The sequence below is a fragment of the Taudactylus pleione genome, unplaced genomic scaffold (assembly GCF_031769625.1).
Source record: "Taudactylus pleione unplaced genomic scaffold, aTauple2 ptg000190l, whole genome shotgun sequence".
Taxonomy (NCBI): domain Eukaryota; kingdom Metazoa; phylum Chordata; class Amphibia; order Anura; family Myobatrachidae; genus Taudactylus; species Taudactylus pleione.
The window spans coordinates 8,359,573-8,385,090 of record NW_028284592.1 but is presented as its reverse complement, the minus strand read 5'-3'; the positions used below and the strand labels follow the sequence as shown (position 1 = coordinate 8,385,090).

At 33.4% G+C, this 25,518-nt stretch overlaps 2 non-coding genes across 2 annotated transcripts; both read left to right on the top strand.

Moving 5' to 3' along the window:
• The first annotated feature begins 5,768 nt into the window (after positions 1-5,768).
• Positions 5,769-5,851, top strand: TRNAR-CCG (transfer RNA arginine (anticodon CCG)). The gene has a single exon. It is a non-coding gene; the product is annotated as a tRNA-Arg (tRNA).
• Positions 5,852-11,711: 5,860 nt separating this feature from the next.
• Positions 11,712-11,794, top strand: TRNAR-CCG (transfer RNA arginine (anticodon CCG)). The gene has a single exon. It is a non-coding gene; the product is annotated as a tRNA-Arg (tRNA).
• The last annotated feature ends 13,724 nt before the right edge of the window (positions 11,795-25,518 follow it).

Here is a 25,518-nt window from a genome sequence, read left to right as displayed (position 1 = left end):
TTCTTTGGTCAACATTTTTTCATATACTGAGTTTGCAAAATAAAATATCCCCCAACTTCTGAATCAGGGCTCCATATCTCAGGAGTAAGAACACTGCTCTTTTAAGCCAGTGGTCATGAACACAAACCCTACTTGTACACTCCTTCATAGCATCCAGTCAAGCCCATAAGCCAAAATCATTAGCCAGTTCTTGGAAAGTTCATAAATGTCTTTTCTATGGTGAGTGACAATCCACAAGACAACAAATTCTAGACACTTGGAATCCAATCCTGAATAGAGCAAAAAATAATAATTACCGCATTTTTCCTTGGCATTCTATGAATTAGAAAAATAGATACTGCACATCCCCTTTTCAATGTATTTTGGAAACTGCCACATTTGGAGTAATGATTTTCTTTCAATGCAGCTCTCAATCAATCAATACAAAATTCAGGCATTAATTGTAGATCATGTGAAGATGTTATTTGTGTCAAGCATTTTCTCAAATATTTGGAAAATCCTAAACTATAGGTAATTCCGTGTTAATGTTATTTTTACAATATCTTTTTGATTTATCCAACTTTAAGCATCTTTGAAAACTAATTGAAAAAGCAATTTACTACTAATATTTGAATCAATAGTTTCAACAGCAGCATGGACATTGCACCTTTGAAAAAGTAATTTTGGTTAATTAGTTTTATCCAATTTTTATGAAACTTAATTTTTTATGTGTCAGGATGGCTGAGCGGTCCAAGGCACTGCGTTCAGGTCGCAGTCTCCTCTGGAGGCGTGGTTTCAAATCCCACTTCTGACAGTGTTCTTCCTTTTCTTCTTAGTTCTACAATGTCTCTTCCTTGTTGCTTGTGAAGAGAAATACTTAAGATATTCACTGCAAATCTGTTTCACAAACCACTTTGAAGAATAATCAACCTTCCATTATTTCTGCTTTATACCAATCAAAGAAAATGTTGCATTCTTCCCTAAAAATATGGACTTAAATACTACTTCAGACATCAATATTATATGTATTTTTTTCTTTGGTCAACATTTTTTCATATACTGAGTTTGCAAAATAAAATATCCCCCAACTTCTGAATCAGGGCTCCATATCTCAGGAGTAAGAAAACTGCTCTTTTAAGCCAGTGGTCATGAACACAAACCCTACTTGTACACTCCTTCATAGCATCCAATCAAGCCCGTAAGCCAAAATCATTAGCCAGTTCTTGGAAAGTTCATAAATGTCTTTTCTATGGTGAGTGAAAATCCACAAGACAACAAATTCTAGACACTTGGAATCCAATCCTGAATAAAGCAAAAAAAATAATTACTGCATTTTTCCTTGGCATTCTATGAATTAGAAAAATAGATACTGCACATCCCCTTTTCAATGTATTTTGGAAACTGCCACATTTGGAGTAATGATTTTCTTTCAATGCAGCTCTCAATCAATCAATACAAAATTCAGGCATTAATTGTAGAGCATGTGAAGATGTTATTTGTGTCAAGCATTTTCTCAAATATTTGGAAAATCCAAAACTATAGGTAATTCCGTGTTAATGTTATTTTTACAATATCTTTTTGATTTATCCAACTTTAAGCATGTTTGAAAAATAATTGAAAAAGCAATTTATTACTAATATTTGAATCAATAGTTTCAACAGCAGCATGGACATTGCACCTTTGAAAAAGTAATTTTGGTTAATTAGTTTTATCCAATTTTTAAGAAACTTAGTTTTCTATGTGTCAGGATGGCCGAGCGGTCTAAGGTGCTGAGTTCAGATCTCAGTCTCCTCTGGAGGCGAGGTTTCAAATCCCACTTCTGACAGTGTTCTTCCTTTTCTTCTTTGTTCTACAATGTCTCTTCCTTGTTGCTTGTGAAGAGAAATACTTAAGATATTTACTGCAAATCTGTTTCACAAAAAACTTTGAAGAATAATCAACCTTCCATTATTTCTGCTTTATACCAATCAAAGAAAATGTTGCATTCTTCCCTAAAAATATGGACTTAAATACTACTTCAGACATCAATATTATATGTATTTTATTCTTTGGTCCACATTTTTTCATATACTGAGTTTGCAAAATAAAATATCCCCCAACTTCTGAATCAGGGCTCCATATCTCAGGAGTAAGAACACTGCTCTTTTAAGCCAGTGGTCATGAACACAAACCCTACTTGTACACTCCTTCATAGCATCCAATCAAGCCATAAGCCAAAATCATTAGCCAGTTCTTGGAAAGTTCATAAATGTCTTTTCTATGGTGAGTGAAAATCCACAAGACAACAAATTCTAGACACTTGGAATCCAATCCTGAATAGAGCAAAAAAAAATAATTACCGCATTTTTCCTTGGCATTCTATGAATTAGAAAAATAGATACTGCACATCCCCTTTTCAATGTATTTTGGAAACTGCCACATTTGGAGTAATGATTTTCTTTCAATGCAGCTCTCAATCAATCAATACAAAATTCAGGCATTAATTGTAGAGCATGTGAAGATGTTATTTGTGTCAAGCATTTTCTCAAATATTTGGAAAATCCTAAACTATAGGTAATTCCGTGTTAATGTTATTTTTACAATATCTTTTTGATTTATCCAACTTTAAGCATCTTTGAAAAATAACTGAAAAAGCAATTTATTACTAATATTTGAATCAATAGTTTCAACAGCAGCATGGACATTGCACCTTTGAAAAAGTAATTTTGGTTAATTAGTTTTATCCAATTTTTAAGAAAGTTAGTTTTCTATGTGTCAGGATGGCTGAGCGGTCTAAGGTGCTGCGTTCAGGTCACAGTCTCCTCTGGAGGCGAGGGTTCAAATCCCACTTCTGACAGTGTTCTTCCTTTTCTTCTTTGTTCTACAATGTCTCTTCCTTGTTGCTTGTGAAGAGAAATACTTAAGATATTCACTGCAAATCTGTTTCACAAACCACTTTGAAGAATAATCAACCTTCCATTATTTCTGCTTTATACCAATCAAAGAAAATGTTGCATTCTTCCCTAAAAATATGGACTTAAATACTACTTCAGACATCAATATTATATGTATTTTTTTCTTTGGTCAACATTTTTTCATATACTGAGTTTGCAAAATAAAATATCCCCCAACTTCTGAATCAGGGCTCCATATCTCAGGAGTAAGAACACTGCTCTTTTAAGCCAGTGGTCATGAACACAAACCCTACTTGTACACTCCTTCATAGCATCCAGTCAAGCCCAAAAGGCAAAATCATTAGCCAGTTCTTGGAAAGTTCATAAATGTCTTTTCTATGGTGAGTGACAATCCACAAGACAACAAATTCTAGACACTTGGAATCCAATCCTGAATAGAGCAAAAAATAATAATTACCGCATTTTTCTTTGGCATTCTATGAATTAGAAAAATAGATACTGCACATCCCCTTTTCAATGTATTTTGGAAACTGCCACATTTGGAGTAATGATTTTCTTTCAATGCAGCTCTCAATCAATCAATACAAAATTCAGGCATTAATTGTAGAGCATGTGAAGATGTTATTTGTGTCAAGCATTTTCTCAAATATTTGGAAAATCCTAAACTATAGGTAATTCCGTGTTAATGTTATTTTTACAATATCTTTTTGATTTATCCAACTTTAAGCATCTTTGAAAAATAATTGAAAAAGCAATTTATTACTAATATTTGAAGCAATAGTTTCAACAGCAGCATGGACATTGCACCTTTGAAAAAGTAATTTTGGTTAATTAGTTTTATCCAATTTTTAAGAAACTTAGTTTTCTATGTGTTAGGATGGCCAAGCGGTCTAAGGTGCTGCATTCAGTACCGCAGTCTCCTCTGGAGGCGAGGGTTCAAATCCCACTTCTGACAGTGTTCTTCCTTTTCTTCTTTGTTCTACAATGTCTCTTCCTTGTTGCTTGTGAAGAGAAATACTTAAGATATTCACTGCAAATCTGTTTCACAAAAAACTTTGAAGAATAATCAACCTTCCATTATTTCTGCTTTATACCAATCAAAGAAAATGTTGCATTCTTCCCTAAAAATATGGACTTAAATACTACTTCAGACATCAATATTATATGTATTTTTTTCTTTGGTCAACATTTTTTCATATACTGAGTTTGCAAAATAAAATATCCCCCAACTTCTGAATCAGGGCTCCATATCTCAGGAGTAAGAACACTGCTCTTTTAAGCCAGTGGTCATGAACACAAACCCTACTTGTACACTCCTTCATAGCATCCAATCAAGCCCGTAAGCCAAAATCATTAGCCAGTTCTTGGAAAGTTCATAAATGTCTTTTCTATGGTGAGTGAATATCCACAAGACAACAAATTCTAGACACTTGGAATCCAAACCTGAATAAAGCAAAAAAAATAATTACCGCATTTTTCCTTGGCATTCTATGAATTAGAAAAATAGATACTGCACATCCCCTTTTCAATGTATTTTGGAAACTGCCACATTTGGAGTAATGATTTTCTTTCAATGCAGCTCTCAATCAATCAATACAAAATTCAGGCATTAATTGTAGAGCATGTGAAGATGTTATTTGTGTCAAGCATTTTCTCAAATATTTGGAAAATCCTAAACTATAGGTAATTCCGTGTTAATGTTATTTTTACAATATCTTTTTGATTTATCCAACTTTAAGCATCTTTGAAAAATAATTGAAAAAGCAATTTATTACTAATATTTGAATCAATAGTTTCAACAGCAGCATGGACATTGCACCTTTGAAAAAGTAATTTTGGTTAATTAGTTTTATCCAATTTTTAAGAAACTTAGTTTTCTATGTGTCAGGATGGCCGAGCGGTCTAAGGTGCTGTGTTCAGGTCGCAGTCTCCTCTGGAGGTGAGGGTTCAAATCCCACTTCTGACAGTGTTCTTCCTTTTCTTCTTTGTTCTACAATGTCTCTTCCTTGTTGCTTGTGAAGAGAAATACTTAAGATATTCACTGCAAATCTGTTTCACAAAAAACTTTGAAGAATAATCAACCTTCCATTATTTCTGCTTTATACCAATCAAAGAAAATGTTGCATTCTTCCCTAAAAATATGGACTTAAATACTACTTCAGACATCAATATTATATGTATTTTTTTCTTTGGTCAACATTTTTTCATATACTGAGTTTGCAAAATAAAATATCCCCCAACTTCTGAATCAGGGCTCCATATCTCAGGAGTAAGAACACTGCTCTTTTAAGCCAGTGGTCATGAACACAAACCCTACTTGTACACTCCTTCATAGCATCCAGTCAAGCCCATAAGCCAAAATCATTAGCCAGTTCTTGGAAAGTTCATAAATGTCTTTTCTATGGTGAGTGAAAATCCACAAGACAACAAATTCTAGACACTTGGAATCCAATCCTGAATAGAGCAAAAAAAAATAATTACCGCATTCTTCCTTGGCATTCTATGAATTAGAAAAATAGATACTGCACATCCCCTTTTCAATGTATTTTGGAAACTGCCACATTTGGAGTAATGATTTTCTTTCAATGCAGCTCTCAATCAATCAATACAAAATTCAGGCATTAATTGTAGATCATGTGAAGATGTTATTTGTGTCAAGCATTTTCTCAAATATTTGGAAAATTCTAAACTATAGGTAATTCCGTGTTAATGTTATTTTTACAATATCTTTTTGATTTATCCAACTTTAAGCATCTTTGAAAACTAATTGAAAAAGCAATTTACTACTAATATTTGAATGAATAGTTTCAACAGCAGCATGGACATTGCACCTTTGAAAAAGTAATTTTGGTTAATTAGTTTTATCCAATTTTTATGAAACTCAATTTTTTATGTGTCTGGATGGCTGAGCGGTCCAAGGCACTGCGCTCCGGTCGCAGTCTCCTCTGGAGGCGTGTGTTCAAATCCCACTTCTGACAGTGTTCTTCTTTTTCTTCTTTGTTCTACAATGTCTCTTCCTTGTTGCTTGTGAAGAGAAATACTTAAGATATTCACTGCAAATCTGTTTCACAAACCACTTTGAAGAATAATCAACCTTCCATTATTTCTGCTTTATACCAATCAAAGAAAATGTTGCATTCTTCCCTAAAAATATGGACTTAAATACTACTTCAGACATCAATATTATATGTATTTTTTTCTTTGGTCAACATTTTTTCATATACTGAGTTTGCAAAATAAAATATCCCCCAACGTCTGAATCAGGGCTCCATATCTCAGGAGTAAGAACACTGCTCTTTTAAGCCAGTGGTCATGAACACAAACCCTACTTGTACACTCCTTCATAGCATCCAGTCAAGCCCATAAGCCAAAATCATTAGCCAGTTCTTGGAAAGTTCATAAATGTCTTTTCTATGGTGAGTGAAAATCCACAAGACAACAAATTCTAGACACTTGGAATCCAATCCTGAATAGAGCAAAAAAAATAATTACCGCATTTTTCCTTGGCATTCTATGAATTAGAAAAATAGATACTGCACATCCCCATTTCAATGTATTTTGGAAACTGCCAGATTTGGAGTAATGATTTTCTTTCAATGCAGCTCTCAATCAATCAATACAAAATTCAGGCATTAATTGTAGATCATGTGAAGATATTATTTGTGTCAAGCATTTTCTCAAATATTTGGAAAATCCTAAACTATAGGTAATTCCGTGTTAATGTTATTTTTACAATATCTTTTTGATTTATCCAACTTTAAGCATCTTTGAAAAATAATTGAAAAAGCAATTTACTACTAATATTTGAATCAATAGTTTCAACAGCAGCATGGATATTGCACCTTTGAAAAAGTAATTTTGGTTAATTAGTTTTATCCAATTTTTATGAAACTCAATTTTTTATGTGTCAGGATGGCTGAGCGGTCCAAGGCACTGCGCTCAGCTCGCAGTCTCCTCTGGAGGCGTGGGTTAAAATCCCACTTCTGACAGTGTTCTTCTTTTTCTTCTTTGTTCTACAATGTCTCTTCCTTGTTGCTTGAGAAGAGAAATACTTAAGATATTCACTGCAAATCTGTTTCACAAACCACTTTGAAGAATAATCAACCTTCCATTATTTCTGCTTTATACCAATCAAAGAAAATGTTGCATTCTTCCCTAAAAATATGGACTTAAATACTACTTCAGACATCAATATTATATGTATTTTTTTCTTTGGTCAACATTTTTTCATATACTGAGTTTGCAAAATAAAATATCCCCCAACGTCTGAATCAGGGCTCCATATCTCAGGAGTAAGAACACTGCTCTTTTAAGCCAGTGGTCATGAACACAAACCCTACTTGTACACTCCTTCATAGCATCCAGTCAAGCCCATAAGCCAAAATCATTAGCCAGTTCTTGGAAAGTTCATAAATGTCTTTTCTATGGTGAGTGAAAATCAACAAGACAACAAATTCTAGACACTTGGAATCCAATCCTGAATAGAGCAAAAAAAATAATTACCGCATTTTTCCTTGGCATTCTATGAATTAGAAAAATAGATACTGCACATCCACATTTCAATGTATTTTGGAAACTGCCAGATTTGGAGTAATTATTTTCTTTCAATGCAGCTCTCAATCAATCAATACAAAATTCAGGCATTAATTGTAGATCATGTGAAGATGTTATTTGTGTCAAGCATTTTCTCAAATATTTGGAAAATCCTAAACTATAGGTAAATTCCGTGTTAATGTTATTTTTACAATATCTTTTTGATTAATCCAACTTTAAGCATCTTTGAAAAATAATTGAAAAAGTAATTTATTACTAATCAGGGTGGCCGAGCGGTCTAAGGTGCTGCGTTCAAGTCGCAGTCTCCTCTGGAGGCGTGGGATCAAATCCCACTTCTGACAGTGTTCTTCCTTTTCTTCTTTGTTCTACAATGTCTCTTCCTTGTTGCTTGTGAAGAGAAATACTTAAGATATTCACTGCAAATCTGTTTCACAAACCACTTTGAAGAATAATCAACCTTCCATTATTTCTGCTTTATACCAATCAAAGAAAATGTTGCATTCTTCCCTAAAAATATGGACTTAAATACTACTTCAGACATCAATATTATATGTATTTTTTTCTTTGGTCAACATTTTTTCATATACTGAGTTTGCAAAATAAAATATCCCCCAACGTCTGAATCAGGGCTCCATATCTCAGGAGTAAGAACACTGCTCTTTTAAGCCAGTGGTCATGAACACAAACCCTACTTGTACACTCCTTCATAGCATTCAATCAAGCCCGTAAGCCAAAATCATTAGCCAGTTCTTGGAAAGTTCATAAATGTCTTTTCTATGGTGAGTGAAAATCCACAAGACAACAAATTCTAGACACTTGGAATCCAATCCTGAATAAAGCAAAAAAAATAATTACTGCATTTTTCTTGGCATTCTATGAATTAGAAAAATAGATACTGCACATCCCCTTTTCAATGTATTTTGGAAACTGCCACATTTGGAGTAATGATTTTCTTTCAATGCAGCTCTCAATCAATCAATACAAAATTCAGGCATTAATTGTAGAGCATGTGAAGATGTTATTTGTGTCAAGCATTTTCTCAAATATTTGGAAAATCCTAAACTATAGGTAATTCCGTGTTAATGTTATTTTTACAATATCTTTTTGATTTATCCAACTTTAAGCATCTTTGAAAAATAATTGAAAAAGCAATTTATTACTAATATTTGAATCAATAGTTTCAACAGCAGCATGGACATTGCACCTTTGAAAAAGTAATTTTGGTTAATTAGTTTTATCCAATTTTTAAGAAACTTAGTTTTCTATGTGTCACGATGGCCGAGCGGTCTAAGGTGCTGCGTTCAGGTCGCAGTCTCCTCTGGAGGCGAGGTTTCAAATCCCACTTCTGACAGTGTTCTTCCTTTTCTTCTTTGTTCTACAATGTCTCTTCCTTGTTGCTTGTGAAGAGAAATACTTAAGATATTCACTGCAAATCTGTTTCACAAAAAACTTTGAAGAATAATCAACCTTCCATTATTTCTGCTTTATACCAATCAAAGAAAATGTTGCATTCTTCCCTAAAAATATGGACTTAAATACTACTTCAGACATCAATATTATATGTATTTTATTCTTTGGTCCACATTTTTTCATATACTGAGTTTGCAAAATAAAATATCCCCCAACTTCTGAATCAGGGCTCCATATCTCAGGAGTAAAAACACTGCTCTTTTAAGCCAGTGGTCATGAACACAAACCCTACTTGTACAGCATCCAATCAAGCCCATAAGCCAAAATCATTAGCCAGTTCTTGGAAAGTTCATAAATGTCTTTTCTATGGTGAGTGAAAATCCACAAGACAACAAATTCTAGACACTTGGAATCCAATCCTGAATAGAGCATAAAAAATAATTACCGCATTTTTCCTTGGCATTCTATGAATTACAAAACTAGATACTACACATCCCCTTTTCAATGTATTTTGAAAACTGCCACATTTGGAGTAATGATTTTCTTTCAATGCAGCTCTCAATCAATCAATACAAAATTCAGGCATTAATTGTAGATCATGTGAAGATGTTATTTGTGTCAAGCATTTTCTCAAATATTTGGAAAATCCTAAACTATAGGTAATTCCGTGTTAATGTTATTTTTACAATATCTTTTTGATTTATCCAACTTTAAGCATCTTTGAAAAATAATTGAAAAAGCAATTTATTACTAATATTTGAATCAATAGTTTCAACAGCAGCATGGACATTGCACCTTTGAAAAAGTAATTTTGGTTAATTAGTTTTATCCAATTTTTAAGAAACATAGTTTTCTATGTGTCAGGATGGCCGAGCGGTCTAAGGTGCTGTGTTCAGGTCGCAGTCTCCTCTGGAGGTGAGGGTTCAAATCTCACTTCTGACAGTGTTCTTCTTTGTTCTACAATGTCTCTTCCTTGTTGCTTGTGAAGAGAAATACTTAAGATATTCACTGCAAATCTGTTTCACAAAAAACTTTGAAGAATAATCAACCTTCCATTATTTCTGCTTTATACCAATCAAAGAAAATGTTGCATTCTTCCCTAAAAATATGGACTTAAATACTACTTCAGACATCAATATTATATGTATTTTTTTCTTTGGTCAACATTTTTTCATATACTGAGTTTGCAAAATAAAATATCCCCCAACTTCTGAATCAGGGCTCCATATCTCAGGAGTAAGAACACTGCTCTTTTAAGCCAGTGGTCATGAACACAAACCCTACTTGTACACTCCTTCATAGCATCCAGTCAAGCCCATAAGCCAAAATCATTAGCCAGTTCTTGGAAAGTTCATAAATGTCTTTTCTATGGTGAGTGACAATCCACAAGACAACAAATTCTAGACACTTGGAATCCAATCCTGAATAGAGCAAAAAATAATAATTACCGCATTTTTCCTTGGCATTCTATGAATTAGAAAAATAGATACTGCACATCCCCTTTTCAATGTATTTTGGAAACTGCCACATTTGGAGTAATGATTTTCTTTCAATGCAGCTCTCAATCAATCAATACAAAATTCAGGCATTAATTGTAGAGCATGTGAAGATGTTATTTGTGTCAAGCATTTTCTCAAATATTTGGAAAATCCTAAACTATAGGTAATTCCGTGTTAATGTTATTTTTACAATATCTTTTTGATTTATCCAACTTTAAGCATCTTTGAAAAATAATTGAAAAAGCAATTTATTACTAATATTTGAATCAATAGTTTCAACAGCAGCATGGACATTGCACCTTTGAAAAAGTAATTTTGGTTAATTAGTTTTATCCAATTTTTAAGAAACTTAGTTTTCTATGTGTCAGGATGGCCGAGCGGTCTAAGGTGCTGTGTTCAGGTCGCAGTCTCCTCTGGAGGTGAGGGTTCAAATCCCACTTCTGACAGTGTTCTTCCTTTTCTTCTTTGTTCTACAATGTCTCTTCCTTGTTGCTTGTGAAGAGAAATACTTAAGATATTCACTGCAAATCTGTTTCACAAAAAACTTTGAAGAATAATCAACCTTCCATTATTTCTGCTTTATACCAATCAAAGAAAATGTTGCATTCTTCCCTAAAAATATGGACTTAAATACTACTTCAGACATCAATATTATATGTATTTTTTTCTTTGGTCAACATTTTTTCATATACTGAGTTTGCAAAATAAAATATCCCCCAACTTCTGAATCAGGGCTCCATATCTCAGGAGTAAGAACACTGCTCTTTTAAGCCAGTGGTCATGAACACAAACCCTACTTGTACACTCCTTCATAGCATCCAGTCAAGCCCATAAGCCAAAATCATTAGCCAGTTCTTGGAAAGTTCATAAATGTCTTTTCTATGGTGAGTGAAAATCCACAAGACAACAAATTCTAGACACTTGGAATCCAATCCTGAATAGAGCAAAAAAAAATAATTACCGCATTCTTCCTTGGCATTCTATGAATTAGAAAAATAGATACTGCACATCCCCTTTTCAATGTATTTTGGAAACTGCCACATTTGGAGTAATGATTTTCTTTCAATGCAGCTCTCAATCAATCAATACAAAATTCAGGCATTAATTGTAGATCATGTGAAGATGTTATTTGTGTCAAGCATTTTCTCAAATATTTGGAAAATTCTAAACTATAGGTAATTCCGTGTTAATGTTATTTTTACAATATCTTTTTGATTTATCCAACTTTAAGCATCTTTGAAAACTAATTGAAAAAGCAATTTACTACTAATATTTGAATGAATAGTTTCAACAGCAGCATGGACATTGCACCTTTGAAAAAGTAATTTTGGTTAATTAGTTTTATCCAATTTTTATGAAACTCAATTTTTTATGTGTCTGGATGGCTGAGCGGTCCAAGGCACTGTGCTCCGGTCGCAGTCTCCTCTGGAGGCGTGGGTTCAAATCCCACTTCTGACAGTGTTCTTCTTTTTCTTCTTTGTTCTACAATGTCTCTTCCTTGTTGCTTGTGAAGAGAAATACTTAAGATATTCACTGCAAATCTGTTTCACAAACCACTTTGAAGAATAATCAACCTTCCATTATTTCTGCTTTATACCAATCAAAGAAAATGTTGCATTCTTCCCTAAAAATATGGACTTAAATACTACTTCAGACATCAATATTATATGTATTTTTTTCTTTGGTCAACATTTTTTCATATACTGAGTTTGCAAAATAAAATATCCCCCAACTTCTGAATCAGGGCTCCATATCTCAGGAGTAAGAACACTGCTCTTTTAAGCCAGTGGTCATGAACACAAACCCTACTTGTACACTCCTTCATAGCATCCAGTCAAGCCCATAAGCCAAAATCATTAGCCAGTTCTTGGAAAGTTCATAAATGTCTTTTCTATGGTGAGTGAAAATCCACAAGACAACAAATTCTAGACACTTGGAATCCAATCCTGAATAGAGCAAAAAAAATAATTACCGCATTTTTCCTTGGCATTCTATGAATTAGAAAAATAGATACTGCACATCCCCATTTCAATGTATTTTGGAAACTGCCAGATTTGGAGTAATGATTTTCTTTCAATGCAGCTCTCAATCAATCAATACAAAATTCAGGCATTAATTGTAGATCATGTGAAGATATAATTTGTGTCAAGCATTTTCTCAAATATTTGGAAAATCCTAAACTATAGGTAATTCCGTGTTAATGTTATTTTTACAATATCTTTTTGATTTATCCAACTTTAAGCATCTTTGAAAAATAATTGAAAAAGCAATTTACTACTAATATTTGAATCAATAGTTTCAACAGCAGCATGGATATTGCACCTTTGAAAAAGTAATTTTGGTTAATTAGTTTTATCCAATTTTTATGAAACTCAATTTTTTATGTGTCAGGATGGCTGAGCGGTCCAAGGCACTGCGCTCAGCTCGCAGTCTCCTCTGGAGGCGTGGGTTAAAATCCCACTTCTGACAGTGTTCTTCTTTTTCTTCTTTGTTCTACAATGTCTCTTCCTTGTTGCTTGAGAAGAGAAATACTTAAGATATTCACTGCAAATCTGTTTCACAAACCACTTTGAAGAATAATCAACCTTCCATTATTTCTGCTTTATACCAATCAAAGAAAATGTTGCATTCTTCCCTAAAAATATGGACTTAAATACTACTTCAGACATCAATATTATATGTATTTTTTTCTTTGGTCAACATTTTTTCATATACTGAGTTTGCAAAATAAAATATCCCCCAACGTCTGAATCAGGGCTCCATATCTCAGGAGTAAGAACACTGCTCTTTTAAGCCAGTGGTCATGAACACAAACCCTACTTGTACACTCCTTCATAGCATCCAGTCAAGCCCATAAGCCAAAATCATTAGCCAGTTCTTGGAAAGTTCATAAATGTCTTTTCTATGGTGAGTGAAAATCAACAAGACAACAAATTCTAGACACTTGGAATCCAATCCTGAATAGAGCAAAAAAAATAATTACCGCATTTTTCCTTGGCATTCTATGAATTAGAAAAATAGATACTGCACATCCACATTTCAATGTATTTTGGAAACTGCCAGATTTGGAGTAATTATTTTCTTTCAATGCAGCTCTCAATCAATCAATACAAAATTCAGGCATTAATTGTAGATCATGTGAAGATGTTATTTGTGTCAAGCATTTTCTCAAATATTTGGAAAATCCTAAACTATAGGTAAATTCCGTGTTAATGTTATTTTTACAATATCTTTTTGATTAATCCAACTTTAAGCATCTTTGAAAAATAATTGAAAAAGTAATTTATTACTAATCAGGGTGGCCGAGCGGTCTAAGGTGCTGCGTTCAAGTCGCAGTCTCCTCTGGAGGCGTGGGATCAAATCCCACTTCTGACAGTGTTCTTCCTTTTCTTCTTTGTTCTACAATGTCTCTTCCTTGTTGCTTGTGAAGAGAAATACTTAAGATATTCACTGCAAATCTGTTTCACAAACCACTTTGAAGAATAATCAACCTTCCATTATTTCTGCTTTATACCAATCAAAGAAAATGTTGCATTCTTCCCTAAAAATATGGACTTAAATACTACTTCAGACATCAATATTATATGTATTTTTTTCTTTGGTCAACATTTTTTCATATACTGAGTTTGCAAAATAAAATATCCCCCAACGTCTGAATCAGGGCTCCATATCTCAGGAGTAAGAACACTGCTCTTTTAAGCCAGTGGTCATGAACACAAACCCTACTTGTACACTCCTTCATAGCATTCAATCAAGCCCGTAAGCCAAAATCATTAGCCAGTTCTTGGAAAGTTCATAAATGTCTTTTCTATGGTGAGTGAAAATCCACAAGACAACAAATTCTAGACACTTGGAATCCAATCCTGAATAAAGCAAAAAAAATAATTACTGCATTTTTCTTGGCATTCTGTGAATTAGAAAAATAGATACTGCACATCCCCTTTTCAATGTATTTTGGAAACTGCCACATTTGGAGTAATGATTTTCTTTCAATGCAGCTCTCAATCAATCAATACAAAATTCAGGCATTAATTGTAGAGCATGTGAAGATGTTATTTGTGTCAAGCATTTTCTCAAATATTTGGAAAATCCTAAACTATAGGTAATTCCGTGTTAATGTTATTTTTACAATATCTTTTTGATTTATCCAACTTTAAGCATCTTTGAAAAATAATTGAAAAAGCAATTTATTACTAATATTTGAATCAATAGTTTCAACAGCAGCATGGACATTGCACCTTTGAAAAAGTAATTTTGGTTAATTAGTTTTATCCAATTTTTAAGAAACTTAGTTTTCTATGTGTCACGATGGCCGAGCGGTCTAAGGTGCTGCGTTCAGGTCGCAGTCTCCTCTGGAGGCGAGGTTTCAAATCCCACTTCTGACAGTGTTCTTCCTTTTCTTCTTTGTTCTACAATGTCTCTTCCTTGTTGCTTGTGAAGAGAAATACTTAAGATATTCACTGCAAATCTGTTTCACAAAAAACTTTGAAGAATAATCAACCTTCCATTATTTCTGCTTTATACCAATCAAAGAAAATGTTGCATTCTTCCCTAAAAATATGGACTTAAATACTACTTCAGACATCAATATTATATGTATTTTATTCTTTGGTCCACATTTTTTCATATACTGAGTTTGCAAAATAAAATATCCCCCAACTTCTGAATCAGGGCTCCATATCTCAGGAGTAAAAACACTGCTCTTTTAAGCCAGTGGTCATGAACACAAACCCTACTTGTACAGCATCCAATCAAGCCCATAAGCCAAAATCATTAGCCAGTTCTTGGAAAGTTCATAAATGTCTTTTCTATGGTGAGTGAAAATCCACAAGACAACAAATTCTAGACACTTGGAATCCAATCCTGAATAGAGCATAAAAAATAATTACCGCATTTTTCCTTGGCATTCTATGAATTACAAAACTAGATACTACACATCCCCTTTTCAATGTATTTTGAAAACTGCCACATTTGGAGTAATGATTTTCTTTCAATGCAGCTCTCAATCAATCAATACAAAATTCAGGCATTAATTGTAGATCATGTGAAGATGTTATTTGTGTCAAGCATTTTCTCAAATATTTGGAAAATCCTAAACTATAGGTAATTCCGTGTTAATGTTATTTTTACAATATCTTTTTGATTTATCCAACTTTAAGCATCTTTGAAAAATAATTGAAAAAGCAATTTATTACTAATATTTGAATCAATAGTTTCAACAGCAGCATGGACATTGCACCTTTGAAAAAGTAATTTTGGTTAATTAGTTTTATCCAATTTTTAAGAAACATAGTTTTCTATGTGTCAGGATGGCCGAGCGGTCTAAGGTGCTGTGTTCAGGTCGCAGTCTCCTCTGGAGGTGAGGGTTCAAATCTCACTTCTGACAGTGTTCTTCTTTGTTCTACAATGTCTCTTCCTTGTTGCTTGTGAAGAGAAATACTTAAGATATTCACTGCAAATCTGTTTCACAAAAAACTTTGAAGAATAATCAACCTTCCATTATTTCTGCTTTATACCAATCAAAGAAAATGTTGCATTCTTCCCTAAAAATATGGACTTAAATACTACTTCAGACATCAATATTATATGTATTTTTTTCTTTGGTCAACATTTTTTCATATACTGAGTTTGCAAAATAAAATATCCCCCAACTTCTGAATCAGGGCTCCATATCTCAGGAGTAAGAACACTGCTCTTTTAAGCCAGTGGTCATGAACACAAACCCTACTTGTACACTCCTTCATAGCATCCAGTCAAGCCCATAAGCCAAAATCATTAGCCAGTTCTTGGAAAGTTCATAAATGTCTTTTCTATGGTGAGTGACAATCCACAAGACAACAAATTCTAGACACTTGGAATCCAATCCTGAATAGAGCAAAAAATAATAATTACCGCATTTTTCCTTGGCATTCTATGAATTAGAAAAATAGATACTGCACATCCCCTTTTCAATGTATTTTGGAAACTGCCACATTTGGAGTAATGATTTTCTTTCAATGCAGCTCTCAATCAATCAATACAAAATTCAGGCATTAATTGTAGAGCATGTGAAGATGTTATTTGTGTCAAGCATTTTCTCAAATATTTGGAAAATCCTAAACTATAGGTAATTCCGTGTTAATGTTATTTTTACAATATCTTTTTGATTTATCCAACTTTAAGCATCTTTGAAAAATAATTGAAAAAGCAGTTTATTACTAATATTTGAATCAATAGTTTCAACAGCAGCATGGACATTGCACCTTTGAAAAAGTAATTTTGGTTAATTAGTTTTATCCAATTTTTAAGAAACATAGTTTTCTATGTGTCAGGATGGCCGAGCGGTCTAAGGTGCTGTGTTCAGGTCGCAGTCTCCTCTGGAGATGAGGGTTCAAATCCCACTTCTGACAGTGTTCTTCTTTGTTCTACAATGTCTCTTCCTTGTTGCTTGTGAAGAGAAATACTTAAGATATTCACTGCAAATCTGTTTCACAAAAAACTTTGAAGAATAATCAACCTTCCATTATTTCTGCTTTATACCAATCAAAGAAAATGTTGCATTCTTCCCTAAAAATATGGACTTAAATACTACTTCAGACATCAATATTATATGTATTTTTTTCTTTGGTCAACATTTTTTCATATACTGAGTTTGCAAAATAAAATATCCCCCAACTTCTGAATCAGGGCTCCATATCTCAGGAGTAAGAACACTGCTCTTTTAAGCCAGTGGTCATGAACACAAACCCTACTTGTACAATCCTTCATAGCATCCAGTCAAGCCCATAAGCCAAAATCATTAGCCAGTTCTTGGAAAGTTCATAAATGTCTTTTCTATGGTGAGTGAAAATCCACAAGACAACAAATTCTAGACACTTGGAATCCAATCCTGAATAGAGCAAAAAAAAATAATTACCGCATTTTTCCTTGGCATTCTTTGAATTAGAAAAATAGATACTGCACATCCCCTTTTCAATGTATTTTGGAAACTGCCACATTTGGAGTAATGATTTTCTTTCAATGCAGCTCTCAATCAATCAATACAAAATTCAGGCATTAATTGTAGAGCATGTGAAGATGTTATTTGTGTCAAGCATTTTCTCAAATATTTGGAAAATCCTAAACTATAGGTAATTCCGTGTTAATGTTATTTTTACAATATCTTTTTGATTTATCCAACTTTAAGCATCTTTGAAAAATAATTGAAAAAGCAATTTATTACTAATATTTGAATCAATAGTTTCAACAGCAGCATGGACATTGCACCTTTGAAAAAGTAATTTTGGTTAATTAGTTTTATCCAATTTTTAAGAAACTTAGTTTTCTATGTGTCAGGATGGCCGAGCGGTCTAAGGTGCTGCGTTCAGATCGCAGTCTCCTCTGGAGGTGAGGGTTCAAATCCCACTTCTGACAGTGTTCTTCCTTTTCTTCTTTGTTCTACAATGTCTCTTCCTTGTTGCTTGTGAAGAGAAATACTTAAGATATTCACTGCAAATCTGTTTCACAAAAAACTTTGAAGAATAATCAACCTTCCATTATTTCTGCTTTATACCAATCAAAGAAAATGTTGCATTCTTCCCTAAAAATATGGACTTAAATACTACTTCAGACATCAATATTATATGTATTTTTTTCTTTGGTCAACATTTTTTCATATACTGAGTTTGCAAAATAAAATATCCCCCAACTTCTGAATCAGGGCTCCATATCTCAGGAGTAAGAACACTGCTCTTTTAAGCCAGTGGTCATGAACACAAACCCTACTTGTACACTCCTTCATAGCATCCAGTCAAGCCCATAAGCCAAAATCATTAGCCAGTTCTTGGAAAGTTCATAAATGTCTTTTCTATGGTGAGTGACAATCCACAAGACAACAAATTCTAGACACTTGGAATCCAATCCTGAATAGAGCAAAAAATAATAATTACCGCATTTTTCCTTGGCATTCTATGAATTAGAAAAATAGATACTGCACATCCCCTTTTCAATGTATTTTGGAAACTGCCACATTTGGAGTAATGATTTTCTTTCAATGCAGCTCTCAATCAATCAATACAAAATTCAGGCATTAATTGTAGAGCATGTGAAGATGTTATTTGTGTCAAGCATTTTCTCAAATATTTGGAAAATCCTAAACTATAGGTAATTCCGTGTTAATGTTATTTTTACAATATCTTTTTGATTTATCCAACTTTAAGCATCTTTGAAAAATAATTGAAAAAGCAATTTATTACTAATATTTGAATCAATAGTTTCAACAGCAGTATGGACATTGCACCTTTGAAAAAGTAATTTTGGTTAATTAGTTTTATCCAATTTTTATGAAAAGCAGATTTTCATGTGTCAGGATGGCTGAGCGGTCTAAGGTGCTGCGTTCAGGTCGCAGTTTCCTCTGGAGGCGAGGGTTCAAATCCCACTTCTGACAGTGATCTTCCATTTCTTCTTTGTTCTACAATGTCTCTTCCTTGTTGCTTGTGAAGAGAAATACTTAAGATATTCACTGCAAATCTGTTTCACAAAAAACTTTGAAGAATAATCAACCTTCCATTATTTCTGCTTTATACCAATCAAAGAAAATGTTGCATTCTTCCCTAAAAATATGGACTTAAATACTACTTCAGACATCAATATTATATGTATTTTTTTCTTTGGTCAACATTTTTTCATATACTGAGTTTGCAAAATAAAATATCCCCCAACTTCTGAATCAGGGCTCCATATCTCAGGAGTAAGAACACTGCTCTTTTAAGCCAGTGGTCATGAACACAAACCCTACTTGTACACTCCTTCATAGCATCCAGTCAAGCCCATAAGCCAAAATCATTAGCCAGTTCTTGGAAAGTTCATAAATGTCTTTTCTATGGTGAGTGACAATCCACAAGACAACAAATTCTAGACACTTGGAATCCAATCCTGAATAGAGCAAAAAATAATAATTACCGCATTTTTCCTTGGCATTCTATGAATTAGAAAAATAGATACTGCACATCCCCTTTTCAATGTATTTTGGAAACTGCCACATTTGGAGTAATGATTTTCTTTCAATGCAGCTCTCAATCAATCAATACAAAATTCAGGCATTAATTGTAGAGCATGTGAAGATGTTATTTGTGTCAAGCATTTTCTCAAATATTTGGAAAATCCTAAACTATAGGTAATTCCGTGTTAATGTTATTTTTACAATATCTTTTTGATTTATCCAACTTTAAGCATCTTTGAAAAATAATTGAAAAAGCAGTTTATTACTAATATTTGAATCAATAGTTTCAACAGCAGCATGGACATTGCACCTTTGAAAAAGTAATTTTGGTTAATTAGTTTTATCCAATTTTTAAGAAACATAGTTTTCTATGTGTCAGGATGGCCGAGCGGTCTAAGGTGCTGTGTTCAGGTCGCAGTCTCCTCTGGAGATGAGGGTTCAAATCCCACTTCTGACAGTGTTCTTCTTTGTTCTACAATGTCTCTTCCTTGTTGCTTGTGAAGAGAAATACTTAAGATATTCACTGCAAATCTGTTTCACAAAAAACTTTGAAGAATAATCAACCTTCCATTATTTCTGCTTTATACCAATCAAAGAAAATGTTGCATTCTTCCCTAAAAATATGGACTTAAATACTACTTCAGACATCAATATTATATGTATTTTATTCTTTGGTCCACATTTTTTCATATACTGAGTTTGCAAAATAAAATATCCCCCAACTTCTGAATCAGGGCTCCATATCTCAGGAGTAAAAACACTGCTCTTTTAAGCCAGTGGTCATGAACACAAACCCTACTTGTACAGCATCCAATCAAGCCCATAAGCCAAAATCATTAGCCAGTTCTTGGAAAGTTCATAAATGTCTTTTCTATGGTGAGTGAAAATCCACAAGACAACAAATTCTAGACACTTGGAATCCAATCCTGAATAGAGCATAAAAAATAATTACCGCATTTTTCCTTGGCATTCTATGAATTACAAAACTAGATACTACACATCCCCTTTTCAATGTATTTTGAAAACTGCCACATTTGGAGTAATGATTTTCTTTCAATGCAGCTCTCAATCAATCAATACAAAATTCAGGCATTAATTGTAGATCATGTGAAGATGTTATTTGTGTCAAGCATTTTCTCAAATATTTGGAAAATCCTAAACTATAGGTAATTCCGTGTTAATGTTATTTTTACAATATCTTTTTGATTTATCCAACTTTAAGCATCTTTGAAAAATAATTGAAAAAGCAATTTATTACTAATATTTGAATCAATAGTTTCAACAGCAGCATGGACATTGCACCTTTGAAAAAGTAATTTTGGTTAATTAGTTTTATCCAATTTTTAAGAAACATAGTTTTCTATGTGTCAGGATGGCCGAGCGGTCTAAGGTGCTGTGTTCAGGTCGCAGTCTCCTCTGGAGGTGAGGGTTCAAATCTCACTTCTGACAGTGTTCTTCTTTGTTCTACAATGTCTCTTCCTTGTTGCTTGTGAAGAGAAATACTTAAGATATTCACTGCAAATCTGTTTCACAAAAAACTTTGAAGAATAATCAACCTTCCATTATTTCTGCTTTATACCAATCAAAGAAAATGTTGCATTCTTCCCTAAAAATATGGACTTAAATACTACTTCAGACATCAATATTATATGTATTTTTTTCTTTGGTCAACATTTTTTCATATACTGAGTTTGCAAAATAAAATATCCCCCAACTTCTGAATCAGGGCTCCATATCTCAGGAGTAAGAACACTGCTCTTTTAAGCCAGTGGTCATGAACACAAACCCTACTTGTACACTCCTTCATAGCATCCAGTCAAGCCCATAAGCCAAAATCATTAGCCAGTTCTTGGAAAGTTCATAAATGTCTTTTCTATGGTGAGTGACAATCCACAAGACAACAAATTCTAGACACTTGGAATCCAATCCTGAATAGAGCAAAAAATAATAATTACCGCATTTTTCCTTGGCATTCTATGAATTAGAAAAATAGATACTGCACATCCCCTTTTCAATGTATTTTGGAAACTGCCACATTTGGAGTAATGATTTTCTTTCAATGCAGCTCTCAATCAATCAATACAAAATTCAGGCATTAATTGTAGAGCATGTGAAGATGTTATTTGTGTCAAGCATTTTCTCAAATATTTGGAAAATCCTAAACTATAGGTAATTCCGTGTTAATGTTATTTTTACAATATCTTTTTGATTTATCCAACTTTAAGCATCTTTGAAAAATAATTGAAAAAGCAGTTTATTACTAATATTTGAATCAATAGTTTCAACAGCAGCATGGACATTGCACCTTTGAAAAAGTAATTTTGGTTAATTAGTTTTATCCAATTTTTAAGAAACATAGTTTTCTATGTGTCAGGATGGCCGAGCGGTCTAAGGTGCTGTGTTCAGGTCGCAGTCTCCTCTGGAGATGAGGGTTCAAATCCCACTTCTGACAGTGTTCTTCTTTGTTCTACAATGTCTCTTCCTTGTTGCTTGTGAAGAGAAATACTTAAGATATTCACTGCAAATCTGTTTCACAAAAAACTTTGAAGAATAATCAACCTTCCATTATTTCTGCTTTATACCAATCAAAGAAAATGTTGCATTCTTCCCTAAAAATATGGACTTAAATACTACTTCAGACATCAATATTATATGTATTTTTTTCTTTGGTCAACATTTTTTCATATACTGAGTTTGCAAAATAAAATATCCCCCAACTTCTGAATCAGGGCTCCATATCTCAGGAGTAAGAACACTGCTCTTTTAAGCCAGTGGTCATGAACACAAACCCTACTTGTACAATCCTTCATAGCATCCAGTCAAGCCCATAAGCCAAAATCATTAGCCAGTTCTTGGAAAGTTCATAAATGTCTTTTCTATGGTGAGTGAAAATCCACAAGACAACAAATTCTAGACACTTGGAATCCAATCCTGAATAGAGCAAAAAAAAATAATTACCGCATTTTTCCTTGGCATTCTTTGAATTAGAAAAATAGATACTGCACATCCCCTTTTCAATGTATTTTGGAAACTGCCACATTTGGAGTAATGATTTTCTTTCAATGCAGCTCTCAATCAATCAATACAAAATTCAGGCATTAATTGTAGAGCATGTGAAGATGTTATTTGTGTCAAGCATTTTCTCAAATATTTGGAAAATCCTAAACTATAGGTAATTCCGTGTTAATGTTATTTTTACAATATCTTTTTGATTTATCCAACTTTAAGCATCTTTGAAAAATAATTGAAAAAGCAATTTATTACTAATATTTGAATCAATAGTTTCAACAGCAGCATGGACATTGCACCTTTGAAAAAGTAATTTTGGTTAATTAGTTTTATCCAATTTTTAAGAAACTTAGTTTTCTATGTGTCAGGATGGCCGAGCGGTCTAAGGTGCTGCGTTCAGATCGCAGTCTCCTCTGGAGGTGAGGGTTCAAATCCCACTTCTGACAGTGTTCTTCCTTTTCTTCTTTGTTCTACAATGTCTCTTCCTTGTTGCTTGTGAAGAGAAATACTTAAGATATTCACTGCAAATCTGTTTCACAAAAAACTTTGAAGAATAATCAACCTTCCATTATTTCTGCTTTATACCAATCAAAGAAAATGTTGCATTCTTCCCTAAAAATATGGACTTAAATACTACTTCAGACATCAATATTATATGTATTTTTTTCTTTGGTCAACATTTTTTCATATACTGAGTTTGCAAAATAAAATATCCCCCAACTTCTGAATCAGGGCTCCATATCTCAGGAGTAAGAACACTGCTCTTTTAAGCCAGTGGTCATGAACACAAACCCTACTTGTACACTCCTTCATAGCATCCAGTCAAGCCCATAAGCCAAAATCATTAGCCAGTTCTTGGAAAGTTCATAAATGTCTTTTCTATGGTGAGTGACAATCCACAAGACAACAAATTCTAGACACTTGGAATCCAATCCTGAATAGAGCAAAAAATAATAATTACCGCATTTTTCCTTGGCATTCTATGAATTAGAAAAATAGATACTGCACATCCCCTTTTCAATGTATTTTGGAAACTGCCACATTTGGAGTAATGATTTTCTTTCAATGCAGCTCTCAATCAATCAATACAAAATTCAGGCATTAATTGTAGAGCATGTGAAGATGTTATTTGTGTCAAGCATTTTCTCAAATATTTGGAAAATCCTAAACTATAGGTAATTCCGTGTTAATGTTATTTTTACAATATCTTTTTGATTTATCCAACTTTAAGCATCTTTGAAAAATAATTGAAAAAGCAATTTATTACTAATATTTGAATCAATAGTTTCAACAGCAGTATGGACATTGCACCTTTGAAAAAGTAATTTTGGTTAATTAGTTTTATCCAATTTTTATGAAAAGCAGATTTTCATGTGTCAGGATGGCTGAGCGGTCTAAGGTGCTGCGTTCAGGTCGCAGTCTCCTCTGGAGGCGAGGGTTCAAATCCCACTTCTGACAGTGATCTTCCATTTCTTCTTTGTTCTACAATGTCTCTTCCTTGTTGCTTGTGAAGAGAAATACTTAAGATATTCACTGCAAATCTGTTTCACAAAAAACTTTGAAGAATAATCAACCTTCCATTATTTCTGCTTTATACCAATCAAAGAAAATGTTGCATTCTTCCCTAAAAATATGGACTTAAATACTACTTCAGACATCAATATTATATGTATTTTTTTCTTTGGTCAACATTTTTTCATATACTGAGTTTGCAAAATAAAATATCCCCCAACTTCTGAATCAGGGCTCCATATCTCAGGAGTAAGAACACTGCTCTTTTAAGCCAGTGGTCATGAACACAAACCCTACTTGTACACTCCTTCATAGCATCCAGTCAAGCCCATAAGCCAAAATCATTAGCCAGTTCTTGGAAAGTTCATAAATGTCTTTTCTATGGTGAGTGACAATCCACAAGACAACAAATTCTAGACACTTGGAATCCAATCCTGAATAGAGCAAAAAATAATAATTACCGCATTTTTCCTTGGCATTCTATGAATTAGAAAAATAGATACTGCACATCCCCTTTTCAATGTATTTTGGAAACTGCCACATTTGGAGTAATGATTTTCTTTCAATGCAGCTCTCAATCAATCAATACAAAATTCAGGCATTAATTGTAGAGCATGTGAAGATGTTATTTGTGTCAAGCATTTTCTCAAATATTTGGAAAATCCTAAACTATAGGTAATTCCGTGTTAATGTTATTTTTACAATATCTTTTTGATTTATCCAACTTTAAGCATCTTTGAAAAATAATTGAAAAAGCAATTTATTACTAATATTTGAATCAATAGTTTCAACAGCAGCATGGACATTGCACCATTGAAAAAGTAATTTTGGTTAATTAGTTTTATCCAATTTTTAAGAAACTTAGTTTTCTATGTGTCAGAATGGCCGAGCGGTCTAAGGTGCTGCGTTCAGGTCGCAGTGTCCTCTGGAGGCGAGGGTTCAAATCCCACTTCTGACAGTGTTCTTCCTTTTCTTCTTTGTTCTACAATGTCTCTTCCTTGTTGCTTGTGAAGAGAAATACTTAAGATATTCACTGCAAATCTGTTTCACAAAAAACTTTGAAGAATAATCAACCTTCCATTATTTCTGCTTTATACCAATCAAAGAAAATGTTGCATTCTTCCCTAAAAATATGGACTTAAATACTACTTCAGACATCAATATTATATGTATTTTTTTCTTTGGTCAACATTTTTTCATATACTGAGTTTGCAAAATAAAATATCCCCCAACTTCTGAATCAGGGCTCCATATCTCAGGAGTAAGAACACTGCTCTTTTAAGCCAGTGGTCATGAACACAAACCCTACTTGTACAATCCTTCATAGCATCCAGTCAAGCCCATAAGCCAAAATCATTAGCCAGTTCTTGGAAAGTTCATAAATGTCTTTTCTATGGTGAGTGAAAATCCACAAGACAACAAATTCTAGACACTTGGAATCCAATCCTGAATAGAGCAAAAAAAAATAATTACCACATTTTTCCTTGGCATTCTATGAATTAGAAAAATAGATACTGCACATCCCCTTTTCAATGTATTTTGGAAACTGCCACATTTGGAGTAATGATTTTCTTTCAATGCAGCTCTCAATCAATCAATACAAAATTCAGGCATTAATTGTAGAGCATGTGAAGATGTTATTTGTGTCAAGCATTTTCTCAAATATTTGGAAAATCCTAAACTATAGGTAATTCCGTGTTAA